Source organism: Phodopus roborovskii, unplaced genomic scaffold (genome assembly GCF_943737965.1).
Source record: "Phodopus roborovskii unplaced genomic scaffold, PHOROB, whole genome shotgun sequence".
Taxonomy (NCBI): Eukaryota; Metazoa; Chordata; class Mammalia; order Rodentia; family Cricetidae; genus Phodopus; species Phodopus roborovskii.
The window spans coordinates 3,269,001-3,286,125 of record NW_026126629.1 but is presented as its reverse complement, the minus strand read 5'-3'; positions in this window follow the sequence as shown (position 1 = coordinate 3,286,125).

The window sequence follows — 17,125 nt, the reverse complement described above, 5'->3', positions numbered from 1 at the left end:
CAGAAGAGCATATAGTATCCACAGTTTTTCTGTGCTTTCCATCTTTACATGGCTTTTTTACTTCTGTTTCTGTTAGTTGTTTTTTGTTGTTGTTGTTTTTTTTTTTTTTTTTTTTTTTTTTTTTTTTTGAGTCAGGTTTTCTCTGTGTAACTTTTATCAGTCCTGGAATTCACTCTGCATACCAGGTTTACTTTGCAATGCCAGAGATGTGCTTGCCTCTGTCTCCTGAGTGCTGGGATTAAAGGCGTGTGCCACCACACCCAGCCTCTCTGTCTATTTAAAACCATTTTATTCCTTTTCTCTCCCAAGCCTACCTATGTTTTAGAACAAGCTGTAAACCTTTATTTTGGCCATGAGTCTTTATCTGTTAAAGAACAACATTGCTAAAAAGAAAGTCATAGTTGTTTCTGCCAAGGTTTATCAAAGATGGTAGCAGGTACTTTTACCGCCAGCAGTAAGAGCTGTGCTTACCGTGTTGGTCTATGCTGCATGCAGCAGCATGCTGTCAGCTTGTAGATGTGGTCACTTCCTTTGCCAGCTCTCATACACACCAGTAAATTTTTAGCAGAGTTTTTTTTCAAAGCCCTGTGGCTTTTTGCTGCTTATGCTGAGTCAGGGAACTTTTTAAAGGAGCCGTGCAATTATCTGCTTGTCTCTCACAATGCAGAGCCCAATAAGAAAAATGCTGCTACCAAGAAACCTTGCTTCAGAGTCACAAAGTTCTTATTATATAGATCTTTTACTTGTTTGGTAAGCGTTACACCAAGATACTTTATGTTGCTTGTGGCTATTGTAAAGGGTGATGTTTCTCTGATTTCTTTCTCTGCCTCTTTGTCGTCTGAAAAAAATAGGGCTACTGATTTTTTTTGAGTTTATCTTGTATCCTGCTAGTTTGCTGAAGGTGTTTATCAGCTGTAGGAGTTCCCTGGTAGAGTTTATTGGGTCGCTTATGTAAACTATCATATCATCTGCAAATAGAGACAGTTTGACTTCTTCCTTTCCAATTTGGATGCCCTTGATCTCCTTTTGTTGTCTTAAAGCATTAGCTAGAACTTCTAGTTCGATATTGAAGAGATATGGAGAGAGAGGACAGCCTTGTCTTGTTCCAGATTTTAGAGGAATTGGCTTAAGTTTCTCTCCATTCAGTTTGATGTTGGCAGTTGGTTTGCTGTATATTGCTCTTATTATGTTTAGGTATGTTCCTGTTATCCCTGACCTCTCTAATACCTTTATCATGAAAGGGTGTTGAATTTTATCGAAGGCTTTTTCCGCATCTAGGGAGATAATCATATGGTTTTTCTTTTTCAGTTTGTTTATATGGTGGATCACGTTGATAGATTTTCGTATGTTAAACAATCCCTGCAATCCAGGTATGAAGCCTACTTGATCATGGTGGATGATTTCTCTGATGTATTTTTGAATTCGGTTTGCCATTATTTTATTGAGTATTTTTGCATCGATGTTCATCAGGGATATTGGTCTGTAGTTTTCTTTCTTAGTTGTGTCTTTGTGAGGTTTGGGTACCAAAGTTATTGTGGCCTCATAAAAAGAGTTTGGCAATAAACCTTCTGTTTCTATCTTGTGGAACAGTTTGAGGAGTAGTGGTACTAGTTCTTCCTTGAATGTCTGATAGAATTCTGCACTGAATCCATCTGGCCCTGGACTTTTTTTCGTTGGAAGGCTCTCGATGACTGCTTCTATTTCATTTTGGGTTATAGGTCTATTTAAGTTGTTTGTCTGTTCTTGATTTAATTTTGGTAAGTGATAGTTATCCAGAAACTTGTCCATTTCCTTTGAATTTTCAATTTTTGTGGAATACAGATTTTTGAAGTATGACCTGAAAATTGACTGGATTTCCTCTGTGTCTGTTGTTATGTTCCCCATTTCATTTCTGATTTTGTTAATTTGCATGTTCTGTCCCTGCTTTTTCGTTAATTTGGATAAAGGTTTATCTATCTTGTTGATTTTCTCAAAAAACCAACTCTTTGTTGCATTGATTTTTTGTATTGTTTTCCTGGTTTCTATTTTGTTGATTTCAGCCCTCAAGTTGATTATTTCCTGGCGTCTGCTCCTGCGGGGTGAATTCGCTTCTCTCTGTTCTAAGGTTTTCAGTTGTGCTGTTAATTCATTTATGTGACTAACCTCTGTTTTCTTCATATGGGCACTTAGTGCAATGAACTTCCCTCGTAGCACTGCTTTCAAGGTGTCCCATAAGTTCGGGTATGTTGTATCCTCATTCTCGTTGAATATTAGAAAGTTCTTAATTTCTTTCTTTATTTCTTCTTTGACCCAGGAGTGATGCAATTGCACATTGTTAAGTTTCCATGAGTTTGCAGGTTTTCTGCTATTTGTGTTGTTGTTGAATTCCAATTTTAAAGCATGGTGGTCCGATAAGATACAGGGGACAATTCCTATTCTCTTGTATCTGTTGTGGTTTGTTATGTCTCCTAGTATGTGGTCGATTTTAGAGAAGGTTCCATGTGGAGCAGAAGAAGGTATATTCTTTTGTCTTTGATTGGAATGTTCTATAGATGTCTGTTAGCCCCAGTTGAGACATAACTTCTGTTAATTCTTTTGTTTCTTTGTTGAGTTTCTGATTTGTGGTCCTGTCTAGTGTTGAGAGTGGTGTATTGAAGTCTCCCACTATAAGTGTGTGAGGTTTTATATGAGCTTTGAGTTTTAGTAGTGTTTCTTTTACGAATGTGGGTGACTTTGTATTAGGGGCATAGATGTTCAGAATTGAGACTTTGTGTTGATGGATTTCTCCTGAGATGAATATGAAATACCGTCTTCATCTCTTTTGACTAGTTTTGGTTTGAAGTCTAGCTTGTTAGATATTAGGATAGCTACGCCTGCTTGCTTCTTATTTCCATTTGATTGGAAAGTCTTTTCCCAACCCTTTACCCTGAGGTAATGTCTATCTTTGGAGCTAAGATGTGTTTCTTGTATGCAGCAGAAGGATGGATTCTGTCTTCATATCCATTCTGTTAGCCTGTGTCTTTTTATAGGTGAGTTAAGACCATTAATGTTGAGGGTGAGTGAGGTCCATTGATTGTTGATGCCTGTTTGGTTTAGGTTTGTTGTTGGCAGTGGTATTGTGAATATATTTTTTCTGCTTCACCCTAGGTTTCTGGTGTAGTTGGATTATCTGTTGCCTACATTTTTGTGGGCGTAGTTACCTTCCTTGGGTTGGAATTTTCCTTCCAATACTTTCTGTAGGGCTGGATTTGTAGATACATATTGGGAAAATCTGGTTTTGTCATTGAATATCTTGTTCTCTCCATCTATATTGTTTGAGAGTTTTGCTGGATATAGTAGCCTAGGCTGGCATCCGTGTTCTCTTAATACTTTTAGAACATCTATCCAGGACCTTCTGGATAGATTCCAAACAGCTGGACAAAACAGCCCTACAGACTACAGCTAGGATATCTGAATCTTCTTCGAATCCCCCAAGACAGCGCCCCTTACCAGCAGGAAGTAGTTTGGAAAGAACGACGCCCAAATTCCCAAATATTGTGTATAAATGTTTGTTTTCATTTAATTGGACTTTGTTATATAAAATTAAATAAAAAAATGTATATGTATATGTATATGTATACATATATATGAAGATTTTTTAATTTTATAATTCTGCTACAAATATCAATACAACTGTATATTTTTCATTTACAAAGTCAAATCATCAGCTAAGTTTTTGAACAAAGTAGGCATTTACATAAAATAAAAAAAAGAAACCTTGCTTGTCTCTTTTGTTTATAAGCCCCCCCCCTTTTTTTAAGCTTTTGTTAAATTTTGAGTGGATGTTCTTATTAGCCAGGTGGGCGCCATATGTAAGGAGAAAGGTTTTTCCTCCCGCTGCTGGTCTTGTCCTGCCACCACACCAGCCCCAATTAACACACTGAGACTCCATATTAGATATAATGCTATTGGCCAGGTATTTGTTCCTTATCGGCTAACTCTGTCTTAATTATTAACCCATTCCTATTAATCTCCACATGGTCTTAATCTTACAGGGGAGTGGGGCAGACGTCTGGTCTCTGCAGCCTCTCAAAGTTGACACCTCCTTACTACTTCCTCTTTTCTCCTTGTCTCCTAGTCCCTCCCATCTTCCTTTCCTATTGGCCAACAGTGCTTTATTCATTAACCAGTATAAGAAACATACATACAGAATGACATCTCCCATCAGTCTATGCAGTGTTTTCTTTTCTTGCAATTTGAGGCCGAGATGAATCCTCCTCTGTGACCTTCAATTTTGGCTCTATTTACATCTCACACATGCCAAGGTTGTTGTTGTCAATGTCAACTCCTGTCCATGTGTCATTGGTATGTTGTGCCCACATGCATCATGTATGGTGGATTATTTATTTGCGAGAGACAACAAACAAGTACTTTCCCCATCACCTTCTGGGACAGAGTGAGTGTATCAGGCCCAGGGCTTGTGTTTGGTTGTGTCTCAAATGTGCAGGTAGTTACTGGATTTCTAAGGCTCAGGAGGAGGGGTTATGGCCACACTTCATATAATAGTCAGCGAGATTGGACAATGGTGGTGTCCCCATGGCTGTACTTCCAGTCAGGATGGGGTCTGTCTTTTGCTCTCTCTTCTTCAGTATTGAGAAGAGTTCCGGTTGTGGTATCTCTTAGATGGATTGCAACACTGTCTGTGTGATCAAATATGCACTGACTTGACACCACAGAGATACGTTTTAAAGCAGCCCTCATGACACAGGTACAGTTCACACAGAGTCTACAATGATTGTGTGACCGTATCCTAATCCATGTGTACATAGTGTCAACACATCTTAGTGTGGTTCAAGTCTACATTTCAGTCTCATTTGTACCTACGCCATTAGGGGACTGCAATGATCAGGTAAGGTATAGGCTTTGACCATTTCTGACACAAACACACAGAGCCCCTGAAAAGGATATGCCCTTCTGGTGAGAGGAAGACCTGAGCTTTCTTGGTGAAGATGCCTATGAGACCGAGTCACTAGAATTGATCTGCTGTTGGTGTCCATGTTAGTGATGTGTTGCCACCTGCCCTCTATGCCATGTCTCAACCACATTTGCTAAGCACATGGTTTATTGTTTCCTATTCTATTGTGATAGAAGTTCATATGGAATCTTAAGAAAGAAAGAAAATCTCAGGTTTATTTCTGGAGGGATAAGAGCTCATGCTGGTGGGTTAGAGGAGTAGAAACCAGCTGAAATCTTGAAGGCACTAGCAGGAGAGTGTCACAAACTCAGTGCCAAGCAGGAAGTAGAGAGCACAAATGCAGACTTTGCACATTCATCTCAGGGACAGTCCCAAGGATAGATTTCTGTCACACAAGCACCACCATATTAAATTCCCAAAGTGTACCATCAACTGCCCTTGTGTGCCCATGTGTTCAATGGCCAATTTGTGTATGACAATTTTAATTCAAAGTCCTACAGTGGTTTCATTAACTCATGTCCGATGTGTTGAGCATTTGGTTTCTAGTTTGGGAAATTGTTGAATACAAGGGTGTGGACCTATGTCACTGGGGGATAGAGAACTTCTAATGCTGGATCACCAGCCACATAACTACCAGGTTATAGGGACCAAGAAGCTCCCACCACCATGGCATCCATTTCTCCTGAAATCCTTTCCATAAATCAACACATTCTCCCTAGAGTTTATTCTGGTCTGGGATCTTGTCTAAGACATGAGAAATATACTCAGGGCACTGGCTGTCGTACAGAACCTGATCTACATCACTGTCAGTTCTGACAAGTCATGATTGGTCAGTTGTTTGTGGTGACATCACAAGGAGACATTAGGAAGACTTCTAGAAAACAGTGCATGTTAGGGACTGCATGACTAGTGCTCCCATCCATGTATCTCAGGGTAGCCATTGGTTGCCTTCAGGGCAGATGGACTTAAATATGGCTCTGACAGACTAGGAATCTCCAATCCATTGCATGATGGACAATGACTTGTGAGTGAAATAAAGTCTTTACTGTCATTCCTTGCATTTGATCAGTGTTTTCTCACAGCATCAGAGTGTCCAAATAATCTATGTGTCTGTGTTTAAGTTTCTTCTTTTGTTTGTTATTGTACGAATCATGGACTTGATATGGTCTCCTGACTGGGTTTGACTTCCACTACTCCTGTCCCAGTCTTAGTATTTCCATGGATCCAGGCATCTGACACTATAATGCAAGTGTCTTTAAAAGCACTATATCTTCATAATGTAAGATTGTGGGGAGATCATTACTTCCAGTTAAAGTTGCAGTACAGGGCTATTATAAAAAAACAGCATGGCATGTTATTGGTAACAAAATAAACACACAAGCAAAAAAGAGATACTGTGATCAGTGGCATGGTGCTGAAAACTCAGAGGAAAATCCAACTCATGAACTCTAAAAGTAGCCCAAAACATGCACTGTAAAAATGTCAGTATCTTCAACAAACAGTGTTGGTCAAACTTCTTCTTCTTGCCTGCACATAGATGAAGCCAAATTGATCCATGCTTGCCACACTGCACAAAACTGAACTTCAAATGGATCCAAGGGCTCTTTACAAACCCGGACACAGGTAGCCTGATAGAAGAGAAAATAAAGACTAGCCTTGAACTCATTGGCACAGGTAATCTTTCTCGACAGAAAATTATTAGCACTCATACTAGGAACAGCTATTAGTAAATTAGACCTCATGAAACTGAGAAGCTTCTTCAAAGGAAAGGACACCATCATTCAGACAAAGTGGCAGCCTCCATGTAGAATTGGGCAAGATTTTGTTTTTATAAACCACATAACTTGTAGAGCAATAATATCCAATATAGAACAACACAAACTAGGTAGCAGAATAACAAATAACTGAATTTGAAAAAGAGTCACAGGTCAAAATAGAGATGTTTTAATAGATAAACTCAAGTGGCTGAGCAAAGCCAATAACAACAGTGAAACAGGGGAAAATATAATTCAAATAGTCCAAGACTTGAAAGGTGAAATGGACACAATTAAAAACACAAACAGAGGGAATGCTGCAAGTAGAATGTCCAGATAAACAATCACGAACCAGAGATTCAGGCATAACCAAAAAGAACACAAGACATAGGAGAGAGAATCTCAGGTGTGGAAGATTCACTGTAGAAAATAGACTCAGTGACAAAGAAAGTGTTAAGTCTAATAAATTCTTTAACACAAACTATCCTGGAAAGCTGGGACAGTGTGAAAAGGCCAAATCTAAGAATAGTAGGAATAGAAGAAGGCGAAAAAGCCAAGCTCAAAATCGCAGACAACCTATACAACAAAATTATAGAAGACATAGTTCCCAACCTAATGTAGGGCATGCTTATACAACTACTAGAGGCTAGTAGAACACCAAAGACTGGATTTAGAAAAGTATAAAAACAAACAAACAAACAAACAAACAAACAAAAACAACAGAATCCCCTTGAGACATAATAATCAAAACACTAAACATACATAATAAAGAATCATATTAGGAGCTGCAAAGAAAAAAGACCAAGTAACTTAGAAAGGCAGACCTATCAGAATGACATCTGACTTCTCAATGGAAATTCTGAAAACCAGAAGGTACTGGATAGGTGTTCTACAGACACTAAGAGACCACCTATACCAGACCAGACTACTATAACCTGCGAAGATTTCAATCACTATTATTGGGGAAAACAAGATAATCCATTTCAAAACCAGTTTTAAACAATATATATTTAAAAATCTGGGCATACAGAAAGTATTAGAAGGAAAACTCCAAGCAAGTTAACTATACTCATTAAAAACACAGGTAATAGATAAATCCACATTACCAAAAGACTAAAAAAGGTTGTGGGGTACACACACACAATACCATATATACAATAAGAAATTTCAAAACAAACCAGAAACAACAATCATTGTTTAAAAATATCCCTCCCTATTTCATGTCTTAATTTGCTTCTAAAAAGACACAGGTAATAGAATGAATAGGAAGAAAGAGTCCATTTTTCTGCTGTAAACAGTACACATACCTCAACTTCAAAGAGAAACATTATCTCAGAATAAAAAGTTGGGAAAAGGTTTTCCAAACAAATTAGCATAAGAAATATTCTATGGCTCTACTGCCAGGCCTTTCCTAGAGGTGAGTCTAGGCCCATATCAGGCGTCCTCTCCCCTACATCCTCCCCTGAGAACTCCCTGGTTTGGCCCCAGATCCCACTTCTCCTGTATCGTGTTCCCATGGAGAGTGGTCTTGGAGCTCTGATACACCCCTACCCATCCACACAGAGAGCCTACCCTCCTCCTACCCTGTGCCCTTCCTTGCCCACTGTCCTGCAGCTCTGGCTGAGCACTGGAACAGAGGGTGGAGGCAACAGACCAGACAACTTCGGGGAACTTCTGGGAGAGGATCTGAACACAGGAGACTGCCCATCAATGAGGGACCACCCATAATTTCCACCTGCCTGGTCTCTGACACCCACCGCTGGTCCTTTACTGGAGTCCCAGGCCCCTTCCAGAGATCCACCTATCTCTGCCAGACCACTTTGAGTTCTTGCTAGCAGGATCCTTGACCCCATAGCAGGGATTCTGCTAAAGAGACCTCAGCTGGAGATTACCAGGCCCAGGTTAGATCTGCCTATAGGCACAAGGAACATCCAGAGACCCGGCCTTCGGGATCTTTGACCCCCATTGCCAGCCTTCTGCTGGAGCCTGATCACTGACCCCCATACTAGGGCCCTTGCCTGTAGAGAGACTGCCTAGAGAGCTTGGACCACCCAGAGCTACAGACATCAAACCTCTGAACCACATAAGCCCACTGGGAAAGTACCATAGAAAGAGGGAGAAACCCCATCAACAACTACTGGAAGAAGCTATGGGAAGACGGCCATACAAGAAAACACCTAACAACAGAAAGACAAGCATGACACCACCAGAATCTACACCAACTTGACCAGAACACAACAACAAAGCAGGTGAAGCAGAAGGGAATGACTTAAAAGTTGTCGTCATACAAATGATAGAGGCCCTCAAAGAAGATGTGAGAAAATTCCTTAAAGAAATGGAAGAGAAAACAAACAAAAAAGTGGAAGAAATGAACAAATTTCTTATGGAAATTAAAGAAAGTACAGAAAGCCAAGAAAAAGCAATTAAACAGGTGAAGGAAACAGTTCAAGACTTGAAAACTGAAATAGAGAAAAAAAAGGCAACACAAACGGAAGTAATGCTGGAAATAGAAAAACTGGGCAATAGATCGGGAAGTACAGACAGAAGCATAATCAACAGAACTCAGCAGATGGAAGAGAGATTTGAATTCCATCTATAGATGGAGAAAAGAATATATTTACTGACAAAACCAGATTTTCCCAATACGTATCTACAAATGCAGTCCTACAGAAAGTATTGGAAGGAAAACTCCAACCCAAGGAATGTAACTATGCCAACAAATATGAAGGCAACAGACAATCTAACTACACCAGAAACCAAGGGTAAAGCAGGACAAATAAATTCAAAATACCACTGCCAACAACAAATCTAAAACAAACAAACATCAACAATCAATGGTCCTTACTCACCCTCAACATTAATAGTGTTAACTCATCTATAAAAAGACACAGCACAGGCTAACACATCATTCCCACCACTATACAGGACCTCCAATCAGAAACTCAACAAAGAAACAAAAGAACTAACAGAAGTTATGTCTCAACTGGGTTTAATAGCCATCTATAGAACATTTCATCCAAACACAAAAGAATATACCTTCTTCTCTGCTCCACATGGACCCTTCTCTAAAATCGACAACATACTTGGTGGCATAACAACCCTCAACAGATACAAGGGAATTGGAATTGTCCCCTGTATCTTCTCAGACCACAATTAATTATAATTGGAATTCAACAACAACACAAATCGCAGAAAACCTTCAAAGTCATGGAAACTGAACAATGTGCAATTGCACCACACCTGGGTCAAAGAAGAAATAAAGAAAGAAATTAAGGACTTTCTAAAAATCAACCAGAATGAGGAAACAACATACCTGTACTTATGGGACAACTTGAAAGCAGTGTTATGAGGAACTTCATTGCACTAGTTGCCTATATGAAGAAAACAGGATAGTCACATAAGAGAATTAACAGCACAACTGAAAGCCTTACAACAAAAACAAGCAAACTCACTCTGGTGGAGTAGATGCCAGGAAATAATGAACTTGAGGGCTGAAATCATCAAAATAGAAACTAGGAGAACAATAGAAAAAAATCAATGCAAAAAAGAGGTTGTTGTTTGAGAAAATCAATAAGATATACAAACCTACATCCAAACTAAGGATAAAGCAGACAGAGAACAAGCAAATTAACAAAATCAGAAACCAAAAGTGGAACATAACAAGGGACCTAGAAGATATGCAGACACTTTTCAGGTCATAGTTTGAAAACCTGTATTCCACAAAAATTTAAAATTCAAAGGAAATGGACAAATTTCTGGGTAACTACCACTTCTAAAATTAAATCAAGAACAGACAAACAACTTAAATAGACTCATAACATGCAATAAAATAGAAGGAGTCATTAAAGCCTTCCAAATGAAGATGTGGCACATCTACCCAATGGAATACTACTCTGCAGAAAAAAATAATGGTATCTTGAAATTCGCAGGCAAGTGGATGGCACTTGAAGAAACCATCCTGAAATAGGTAACCCAGTCACAAAAAGAGAAACACAGTATGTACTCACTCATATATGGATTTTAGAACTAGATCAAATGATCACCAGCCTATAATTCACATCACCAGAGGAACTAGGATAGAAGGTGTATTCTAAGAGATTCATATAAAGTCCCTCAGAGAACTGGGAAGGGACAAGTCCCCCAGACCTCAGGTAAAGTGGGGGAGGACAGCTTATGGAGAGAGAAGTAGGAGAAAATGAGGGGGAGGAGAGGAAGTCATGTGGGAACAGGAGGATTGAGCCTGTTTAGGAATGGAAAATAGGAAAGAGAGGGAGAGAGGAAGAGAGAGAGAGACAGAGAGAGACAGAGACAGAGAGAGAGAGAACATAAAAGAGGGAGCCAATATTGGTTTGAAGATAAAGTTGAACACTAAGAAAGGTCGAGGGAACTACAAGACTGCTCCCAACTAACAATCTCAGCTCCCGTGGAAAGGCTATCAAAAATGCCTTTCCCGGAGAGTGAGATTAACAACTAATTTCTCCATGGAGTCCTCAACTAATGCCTGTTGAAAATAGGAGCAAACACCCATACATAAACACTGAGTCGAACTAGAACCCAGAAGCAGATGGAGAGGACAAGACCATGCAGTAGAAGTACATAGAGACAGCTTACCTGAACAAGGAGGAGCTAAGGCCCACTAGACTGATAGCTGGGCAGCCAGCATGACACTGACTCAGGGCCCCCTGAATATGGGTTGTAGCCAGAAGAACTGAGCAGTCTAAGGGACCTCAGACAGTGGAGCCAGGATATATCCCTAGTGCACAAAAGAACTTTGCGAACACATCACCCATGGAGGAATAACTGCCTTAATCTAGAGACAGGAGAGTAGCCCTAGTCCCTACTTCACATGACCTGTCAGATCTACATGACCCAAACTGGATGGCATTCCCCTACATTGGAATTGGGGTGGGGGGAAAGGAGGGGAGGGTGTTTAGAGGGCATGTGAGAGGGCAGAGAGGGTAAAAGGGAGGGAAGGAGGGAGGGAGAGAGACAAGGAGGGAGGGAAGGAGGGAGAGAGGGAGGGAGGGGTTACTCGGATCAACATGTAAAATAATAAATTAAATAAAAAAAATGCTTTGACCCCAAAATTTAAGTTGAACGACAAGTTACTGGGGAAAAGGATTTCTATTTTTGTTTCCACAGAAAATGAAAAGAGGTGGATTCCTTCTAGACTAATGTGGTTTGATCATGCCAGACCGCCTGAAACAGAGTACGAGGTGATCCTACATTCAAAACAGCTGGACAAAGCAGCCTTACAGACTACAGCCAGTATTTCTGAATCGTCTTCGAATCCCCCAGGACAGCGCCCCTTACCAGCAGGAAGTAGTTTGGAAAGAACAACACCCAAATTCCCAAATATTGTGTATAAATGTTTGTTTTCATTGAATTGGACTTTGTTATATAAAATAAATTTAAAAAATACAAAAATAAATAAAAAGGTATAAAATTGAAAAAAAAATTCAGGAACAAGGCTGCCTTCTCTCCCTATCTCTTCAACATAGTACTTTAAGTTCCAGCTAAAGAGATCAACAACTAACTTATCCATGTAGCCCTCACCTGTTACCTCTTGGAAATAGAAGCAAACACCCATTCCTAAACCCTGAGTTGAACTAAAACCCAGATGTAGATGGACAGGAGAAGACCAGCCTGAAGAAGGACATAGAGACCACTTACCTCAACAAGGAGGAGCTAACTCGCCCAGAGACTGATAGCTGGGAAGCCAGCTTGGGACTGAATCAGTGCCCCCTGTATATGGGTCTCAGCCAGAAGGACTGAGCAGTCTAAAAGACCTCAGACAGAGGATCCAGGATGTATCCCTGGTGCACAAAAGGACCTTTTGAACACATCCCCCATGGAGGGATACTGCCTTAACCTAGTCTCTACTTCAAGTGACCTGTCAGATCTACATGACCCCAACTGGATGGCATTGACCTACATGTGGAATTGGGGTGGGAGGATGGGAAGGGAGGGTATTCAGGGTGCATGTGAGGGGGAAGATAGGGTAAGAGTGAGGGAGGGAGAAGGAACTGGGATCGACATGTAAAATAATAAATTACATTAAAAAAAAGAGAGAGAAATGATTCCACATCCTAAACTCTCAGGGACATGACAATCAAATGAATTCAGAGATTTACCTTACACTATGAGAATGTCTTAGATCAATAAACCAAGTGACTGCTACTTCTGGCAAGGACTTGTGGTAAGAGAAACACTCATCCATTACTGATAGGAATGCAAGTCTGTTTTGTTCAGCTACCATAAAACCATCGTGGAATGTCCTCAGAATGATTAAAACCAAACTACCTGAAGATCCAGGTATACAACTCTTGAATAAACCCCCAAATGCCTTTACCAATGAGATCTAAGTGAATCTCTTTCATACAGGTGGATAGTATCTTATTCATCCTCTGTAGAAGACTTTCTTTCTCTGCCCTGAAAGACAAACAAATAGGTTACACACAGTCTGACCTTACAGGTTATTAGGAAATTAGGGAAGACAGTGCCTGTGTCTAATCTGTGGTGATACAGCGAATTTAGAGGACATTACATAGGAGCACTAAGGACTGTCATGATGGGAGAGTATAGCTACAGTAAGAGATGAGGCACAAACTGAGAACCTCTCCTCACTATTCCTGAAAGGAGAACATGGGCAGTGTTTGGAAGACAGTGCCTTCCTGGAGCATAGAAAATGTAGGGATTTGATTCAGGGAGCTGCTACATATGTGTGCATCAATTAAATGAGAGGGGGCTATGGGCAGAGAGAGAACCACTGATTGATTGTGTTCATCATGACACCTATAATGTAACTTGACCATGCCTAACTAGAGAAACATGCTTATGATTGCAGAAATAGTAATTGGAGAGGACAGGGACAAGTCAGAAGAATATTGAGATTACAATGCCATATAATCTACTGAACAATTTTGCTGATGTCCATGCCATTAGTGTTCCCACTGACTTAAGTTTTCTTAACTCTGAGGTTAAGTAAATCTACCTCCTGCAAGTAGACCGTTCACAAGTATTAAATATCATCCATTAGAAAAGTTAGATGTAGAATGGCTGGAGACAAGTATGTAAGATTACAAAATTTCAAAAAATCGCTGTGCGTTGCCAAGATGTGATTGGACCGTTGCATGTGACATCACTTGGATTCCATGTGAGGTAAGATACATATCGTCCAATGAAAGACCACCACCCTGGAATGTCATTTGTCATTGTGCTTCAGAGAAGCAGTTGGTCAAGGTGGAGTGAGCAGTTGGACTCAGCTGTTTCTTTTCTCATTTTGACTTTCCAAACCTGTGGATCGTGACATAGTGGGTGAGTTTCCCAGGGTTTCAGCTTGGCCTTTTGTCACTGGTCAATATATTCCTTTATTTACATCACAGGTTTAGGTTTTGATTTCTGCCTGTAAGTTTTTTTTTTTCATTTCACCCAATTTACATTTTTCAGCTCTTTTTGTCTTCAGTTTTGTGATTGTTATTGTGTATTTATATATGAAATGCTACAATAGTATCTGTATAGGATGAAGAATTTGATCTGACTCCCATATCTGCCTATACTGCATTTCAATGCCATTTTCCTAATCTTTTTCACTTTCCCATCCATTGAATGTGAGGAGAAAACGCAAAGGAAGAAAGGTTCTCCCCACTGCTTGTTCATGACCCTCCAGGAACAAAAATGGGACATTGTTGTTTGTGGAACTGGAATTTTGAAAGTAACACTATCTCCAGTTTCATGATTTTATCATAAACGTAGCGTATCATACCTTGGATGACTGATCATGAGACTTGAGTAATGTTACATTATGCTTTGATGTGTATCAATTTGTGTTCAGTGTAGGCATCATGATGTATACTGTGAATGTGGTGTGAATATGGTGTAAGCTATCTCTCCTGGAGGTTTATCTGTTATTTTCTAACTTCTTAGTCAAGCCATTGCCTTACACCAGGCCCCTTTTAAGTTTTATTCAGTTGGTCTGAGAACAAGGGCAATGCATATCCATGAACGTGTTGAAAACGGTCCTTCCTTCACATGTTAGGCTAGTGAAATATTTGGAGAATGTTGCTGTTACATGGTCAGGTAAAGAATTCATCAGCAGATTGTCTCGGTGACTGTAAAAGTTTTTCTTGATACTCAGTATTTTTAGTGTTTTGTTAAGTTTTGTTTCATATACATTAAGTTTTACTCTCATTTATTATTTCCCCTTGTAGGATATATTTTCTCTTTTATCAGGTGATGGAGGTATGGGGCAGAGTTACCAGAGGGATAGTGATGCTAGCAATCAATCCTCCTTTCAGAAAAAATGTTGTTAATGTTAATGGACACTCTGTGGTTGTCTGAAGGAGTTTAATCCCATCAGAGTATTTGTCCACAACTCAAGGTTTGTGAGAGGGAGATGGTATAACACCAAGAAAGAGGCTTGCTTAACATGAGACCTGTATGCAGGATAGAGGAAGGGATCTGGACTTGAGGCCACTAGAAGAGCTCATTGATTATAATCAGGGTGTAGATGGGAGAGGTATGATCAATGTGTGATTGTGTGACAGCAATGAATCTATTTTGACATTTGGGAAAGGAGCAGGGGTGGGGTGTGGATGGAAAGCAGCTCTCTTTACTAAGAACATGTATCCTAGGGGGGAATTTGTAAACTGAAAAAAAAAAAATTAAAAATCACCATGGCTTTGTTTTGACCTTTGATTGGTCCATCGCATGTGACATCACAGGGAGTCCTTGTGAGGTGTGCTAGTCCCTAGCCAATAAAATTGCATTGCCTGAGACTGGGCTTTGTCTGTACTTCAGAGCATCAGTTGGTTCTTGGGAGATCAGTTGGTCTCAGTTGTTTGCCATATACTTAGCCTTTTCCCCTCCTGTTGGATCTGGACATAGTGACTGTATTTCCCAATTTTTAGTGTGTTTTTGGCTTTGGCGTTTGACATCTTTTTACACTTTTATTTACATAATTGCTTTGGGTTTCAGTCAAACTTTTTCTCATTTCATACCAGTGATCTTGTGTATTTTAGAAATTTATCGGTATTCATTAATTGTATAGAATGAGAAATTTGATCATAACTTTGATATATTGCTTTCCTTTCATTTGATCATATCCATCTGCTATATTTCCTTTCCCACCAACACTGAATTTGACAAATACTTTCCACTATATAAAGGTTATTTATCCCCCTGCCTGCTCATGACCTTTGGGAAAGAAACTGTGACACCTGTGTTTGTGGAACTGCATGTGTGTAGTAACGCTTTTCTAGTTCCAAGCTTTTTCCTGAAGAAGGCATTGCCTTTCACTGATTTCTATATATAGGACTTACCTCAGTGATGTGTACATGCTATGCTTTGACAATTTGTTCACATTAATGAATGATTTATTCCTGGTTAAAGATACCTTGATCATGAGTTATGGTCTTAATTTGGCGTTGAATTTGATGTGACCTGTCTATGATTCTCACTGAGATTTTCCAACCTTTCAGTCAAGGATATTGCCTGAAAATAAGATCTTTTAAAATGTCTCGTATGGTTTGAAAATTAGGGTAATGTTTCCTTTACGAACAGAACTTGAACTGTTCCTTCCCTTGGTTTCAGAAGTACTGAATGACTTGTGGAACATTGCCATTAGCTGTTGCTGTCTAGTTTGTTGTTCATGAATCCTGGGATTTAGGTTTGCGGTTTCATATTTATATTCATGTTTTTCATTTATATTTATTCTTCTTTCATAAGTACATCCTGGCTGCAGCTTCCCCTCCCTCCAATGCTCCTGTGTCCCTCAGATCTACTGCTTCTCTGTTTCCCTTCAGAAAACATCAGATAGCACCTGAACACAGCAAAAGAATATGTAATAAGATTATTTTTAAATTTTGCCTTTGATCTGATCCCAAATTTAATATCAAAAATTCATTATTTAATTTCTCTGCCATTTCTTTTCTCTTATAAAGTTTTTCAGTATTTAACATAATAATTGTACAGTACATATAATATGTACTATGTGTAGTATAATTCTATTTATTATACCAATGATTATTATATATTATAACAAAATACATATCAATATTATTTTAATAATAACAATTATTTAATATGTGTATTATATTTCCTCAACATAAATATATATATACATAAATTTTGTATATTAACAATAAGTAATTACCTTATAAATTTTATACAGTTCTGTAGTGTACATTGATGCTACTTCACTGTAAAATTTACATACTCCCCCCATTGTTTGAACTGATGTTATGACTTGTATCAATGCACAGACACCCTCTTTCCTCCAGAAGCAGATGCTGTTCGCGTGCTTTGTTTCAGGAAAAACTGTACCTAGTGTTAGCTCTTTCCTACAACACAACAGTGCTCTAGTCACTGTATTGAATGTGGACTCTTCCCCACAGTCTCCTTCTATGCTCTGCTGTTGTTCTATTTGCTTGCTATATAT